Here is a 5,820-nt window from a genome sequence, read left to right on the forward strand (position 1 = left end):
TCAGATACCCCAAGGCGGAGAAAGCATGTTTGGACTTAGTTCATGTTGTGCAGAAATTCAGATATTATTTACTTTCGAACAAAGTGGTGTTAGTATCCAGAGTTGATCCCATCAAGTTTCTACTCTCGAAACCGGCCTTGATCGGTAGGCCGGCTAAATGGATGCTCCAAACGTCAGAGTTTGATATAACGTGCCCTCCTCCAAAAGCTATCAAAGGGAAAGTTGTAGCAGATCTGCTGGCTGCATTCCCAGGAGAAGGAACTACCACACTGCACGAAGACCTTCCTGGGGAATTTCCATGAATCTCTTTTGTCAAATAGGAGTCATGGATATTATATTTCTATGGTTCTGCTACTCCTAGTAGTAATACTGGAGGAGTGGGTATAGTTCTAGTATCTCCGACGGGCGAAGTCTTCTCATATTCTTTCAAGCTGGACTTTCAGTGCACCAAAAATTCAGCAGAATACGAAGCTTTCCTCATAGGATTGTCGCTATCCAAACAAGAAGGAGCCACACACCTGGAAGTAAGAGGCGACTCCAAACTGCTGGTCAATCAGATGAATGGAGTATACTCACTCAAAGAAGTGACACTGGCCCCTTATAGATCCGAGGCGCAAAATCTACTGAACTACTTTGCTGATGCGACCATAACCCATATTGGCCGAAAATACAACAAACACACTGATTGCCTAGCCACATTAGCCTCGAAGCTGCAATTCGAAGGATTGGAAGAGACTTTGATCGTAGGGAGACGGACTGTAGCGTCAACATGGCTCACACAATCTAAAGATGCTGAAACCGACGACTGGAGAACTTCAATTGTTCAAGAGCTAAATAGTTCGCTCTCCCACGGAAAGGTCAGTCTCAAAACCCTGCAAAGCTTTTTCATGCTTCATGGAGTGTTGTACCACCGGAATCCAGATGGGTCTCTGTCAAGATGTCTTGGAGACGAGGAAGCGCAACTAAAACTTATCCGTATTTACAACGAGATTTGCGGACAAAAGTTGGTAGTGACTCTTTACCGACGTATTCAACGCCTTGGCTACTACTGGATGGATATGGAGACTCAATCTCGATCACTCCAAGGTTCTTGCTATAGTTGTCAGACGCCGCCACATCAATTAGAAGTCTTTAACGTTGGCTATGCCGGGGACTGGCGAGAACCGTACATCAATTATCTTTGTGTTGGTGTGCTACCGGCCAACAAGAAGGATGCCACCAAGTTAAAGCAGAAAGCCAAAAGATTCGTATTTCATGAGGAAATACTATACCGCAAAAGTTTTGGAGGCAATCTGCTACGATGTTTGGAAAAATTGGAAATCCCGATTATGTTAAAGGAAACGCACGAAGGCGAGCACCAAGGGAAGAAGAAGTTGTTCCTCCAAGTACACGAAAGATATTACTGACGAACTATGGAGGATGATGCAGCGACATTTGTTCAGAAATGCCGTGAATGCCAAACTCACATGAATCTCATCCACGTGCCTTGCACCCCACTTCACTCAGTAAGTAGTCCATGGCCATTCTACAGCTGGGGACTTGATATTATTGGGAAAATCAACCCATCATCCTCAAAACATCATGAGTATATCATAACTGCGACGGAGTACTTTACTAAATGGGTTGAAGCCATTCCTCTTCGAGGAACCACGTGAGCGATAATGGCAGCATTCATTAAAGAATATATCATATGTCGGTTTGGTGTACTTAAGCATATCGTCACTGATAACGGTAGCCCCTTTGCTAACAAGCAAGTGCAAGAGCTGCTCGAAGAATATGGAGTTAAACAGATTTTCTCTACTCCTTACTACCCTCAAGGGAATGGACAATGTTAGAGCATAGCTCGGTCAACCTCGCATGCGTTGCTATATCAAGCATGTTTTTCAATGTTAGTGATAAAAACTATAAAGTCTTGATTTCTAGCCTATTAGCTAAGTCTCGGACTAGGATAGGAAAAGTTTAGTTGAGATCAAGGACTTCATGGTGATTCAACGACAATGACGAAGATCTACACCAAGGAACCGTGGAACTTCATCAACAGAAAGGTATGTGAAGACTTGAACTTATCTATCACTCGAAAGTCTATCTATTCTTCTCCTACTTCTTATGAGACAAAATTCGTATGTTATATAGACTAGATCATATACACTTGATATTTTGAGCTGAGTATTCATTGTTTATCTTTTACTCAAAATCATGTGTTGGTAAAGTGTTTCGCTTTGATCATGTTTATCTTTACCTAGTGACGAAAGTCATGAAAGTTTCAATCACTTTGGAAACTGTTCTGACGACTGAATATCACCTTCTGAGAATGTTTCAATTATTGAAATGAGAATTTAGATTATATAACCATGTATTCCTTGAACCGAAGTTTTCGAAATTTGTTGATCTAGAGAAATCGGAAAGATTGTGGAATTGGCTTGCCAAGTCCGCGAACCCAGTCCGCAAACTCAGTCCGCGAACTGACGGAATTTCTCGACCGAGAATTTCTGCTGGGATTTCCAAAACTCGTTTGTGTGCTAAGTCCGCGAACTCGGTCTGCGAACCCAGTTCGCGAACTGGCGGAAGTTCTCGACCCGAGAATTTCTGCTGAGTTTGGAAAACTCAACCGATTAACTTAAGTCCGCGAACTTGTTTGTGAACTTAAGAGGTTATGATCTAAAGGCGTGCTCTGAATATGAAACTTTAATTATTAAGGAATGCTTTATGCAAACCGTGGATATAATGTTCATGAGTCGATTCCAATCGAATCGAATCATCTTTGTTTCAATTGTGTCTTGTGTAGTTAAATAAGATCCCATAGCAATTGAACAACTCTTAACTAGTTCATTTGAGTCAATTGAACTAGTTATGGTGAAGAAGAACATGATTAATATGAGATGCTCGTATGGTTGACCTTTTGGGTTATCATGTTGAACCAACATATGTGTACTCATTTGGGCATGGTTTTCTCAAACCCAGTAAACGTGTACTCAAATGTGTGTGACAAGCTATGTCTTTCGATCTAACGGTTGAGAGATATTGGCTTGAATCTAAATCAGGTTTTCATCTAACGGTGGATAGAGTTTGCTTTGTACCTAAGGCAAAACCCTGATTTGAAAGGCTATATATAAGAGACATCTAGCTAGAGCAAAACTTAATCCCCACACGTCTGTGTGCTACTAGTGCGCTCGCTAGAGTCGATCTCCATTAACTCTTGAGTTTCTTCTCTAAACTCGAGCTAACGACTTAAAGACTTCATTGGGATTGTGAAGCCAGACCGATACTACTTTTATCGTAGTTGTGTGATCTGATCTTGCATCTTCTATCGTACGAGTACAACCGATTGATTGGCTTGAGATCGTGAGAGTTCTCCGATAGGCAAGATAAAGAAGTCACAAACATCTTCGTCTCACTGTTTGTGATTCCTCGACAATCCGCTTGTGTAGTCAGGAAGGATTGTAGAGAGGTGATTGATTAATCTAGGATGTTCTTCGGAAATATAAGTCCGGATTATCAATTGGTTCCTTTTACCTTGATTTTATATCTAAAGATGGAACAAAACCTAGGGTTTATCTGTGGGAGACAGATTTATCCTTTTGATAGACTTTCCTGTGTGAGACAGATTCGTTTATTATCAAGTTTGTGATTTTGGGTTGCAGCAACTCTTAGTTGTGGGTGAGATCAGCTAAGGAAATCAAGTACGCAGTGTCCCGCTGGGATCAGAGGCGTAGGAGTACATCTGTACCTTGTATCAGTGGGAGATTGGTAGGGGTTCAACTATAGATCAGTACAAAGTTAGTTTGCAGTAGGATAGTGTCTGTAGCGGCTTAATATAGTGTGTATTCAATCTGGACTAGGTCCCGGGGTTTTTCTGCATTTGCGGACTCCTCGTTAGCAAAACTTCTGGTGTCTGTGTTATTTCTTTTCCGCATTATATTTTATATAATAGAAATAATACAGGTTGTGCGTTCGTGATCATCAATTGGAAATCCAACCTTTGGTTGTTGATTGATATTGATTGATCCTTGGACATTGGTCTTTGGTACCGTCCAAGTTATTCCTTGTATTTGATAAAGACTCGCTATTGATTTTAGCTTGAGTAGAAATCAAATCAAGAGAGAGATATTAACTCCTTGAGATACTTTTATCTAGATTGAGTCTGACTGTCTAGTTGATTCTCTAGCAAAGTATTTCGGAGTTAGTCCATATAGATTGCTAAGCGAAATATTGGGTGGTGTTGTTAGACCCCCGCTTTTTCAGACAAGCCGAAAGCACTAACAAAACTTTGATTCGAATTCTCAGTCGAACAGTGCACGATAATCCCAGGACGTGGCATGAGCAACTACCAATGGCGTTGTGGGCGTATCGAACAATGCCTAGGAGTTCTACGGGCGTATCGAACAATGCCTAGGAGTTCTATGGGAATTTCTCCTTATTCTCACTTGTTTATGGCACTGACGCAATCCTCCCAGCAGAGATTAAAATCCCGTCAGCCAGAATTGCGACAACAAGTGGAGTTCAATGGAATGAGGTTGAAGAGTCAAATTCCAGAATTGCGGAACTTGATACTTTGGACTCCAGGAGAATCAAAGCGGAAGAGCATGCTCAAGCATACAGAAGCAGGATCTCGAGAGCCTACGATAAAGCTGTGAAGCCACGAGTTTTTAAGGTAGGAGATATGGTCTTAAAGACGGCTAAACACATTCAACAAGACATGTCCGCACCAAGGTTTTCTCCAAAATGGGAAGGCCCTTACGTAATCACCAAGGATTATAACAGTGGCTATGTTGTAATTTTGAAAGTGGTAGTAAAAGTTCGTTGCTCGGATTTGTAAAGATTTAAAAATAAAAATATATACACAATATTTGTCACAATGGGCGAGAGGTACTGGGACTAATGATTCGGCCAATCTTCATAAATAGGGCTCAATGATTTATTCTCGACAATAATCGCTCAAAACATAAATTATATGGACTCTTATTTTGCCAAAGTAGATTTTCAAAACATTGATTGTAAGTCCTAAGCATGATGTATCAAAACACCTAAGCCAAGCATACATCATCAAATTAAATAACAACCAATTAATTCAAATCATATTTAAATTTTAAATTAATGCAAAAGTCATAAAAAAGAATTAAATGAAATTACCCCAAGTATGAAGTTTGGCCTCCTCCGTCGTCCCAGTGTTGGGTTTTAGATCATCGTAGTAAAAATGCTCTCAAAATAATTATTTATTGCTCAAAAAGTGGTTTACAAATGATGAAAAGGTATAAAACAATTGAATAGAAAATCGCAACAGAAATAACTGTTGTAAAGGCGTTGTTCAGCTGTTACAAGAAGAACGATAAATGATAATTGTTGTTGTACGACGAACTACGACCCACGAGTGCGCGTCTTAAACACTGTTGATAAACGACTGCTGCTGCGAGTCCGTTCTTCGTGTTCTTCATCTTCATCAATGGAAGCAGCAGCAGCAGAGAGAAATCATGGTTCTCGATTCTGCAGCGTTCCTTCTCTCCTCCCAACTCTCGACCGCCTCTCTACTAAACCCAAGGGGTTCTTTTTATACCCAACAACCTTCAAAATATCCTTGATTTAATCCCGAATATCTTCCAATATTCTTCACAGCCATATTCGATGTTTCTTTCCCTGTGGACTCTGTTCACGCATTAATGGCAGATATTTCGTTTTTTCAATCTTCTAGGATTCGATATAGGTACCATATATTCCCTATTTACTCGAGTATCTTCCACAAACCCAACAGAGAACTCGATATTCTCTCTATGTTTCCAAAAATATTGTTATCCCCTGTTTGGACTTTGATCTTATCTCCCGGTC

This window comes from Papaver somniferum, chromosome 5 (assembly GCF_003573695.1).
Source record: "Papaver somniferum cultivar HN1 chromosome 5, ASM357369v1, whole genome shotgun sequence".
Taxonomy (NCBI): Eukaryota; Viridiplantae; Streptophyta; class Magnoliopsida; order Ranunculales; family Papaveraceae; genus Papaver; species Papaver somniferum.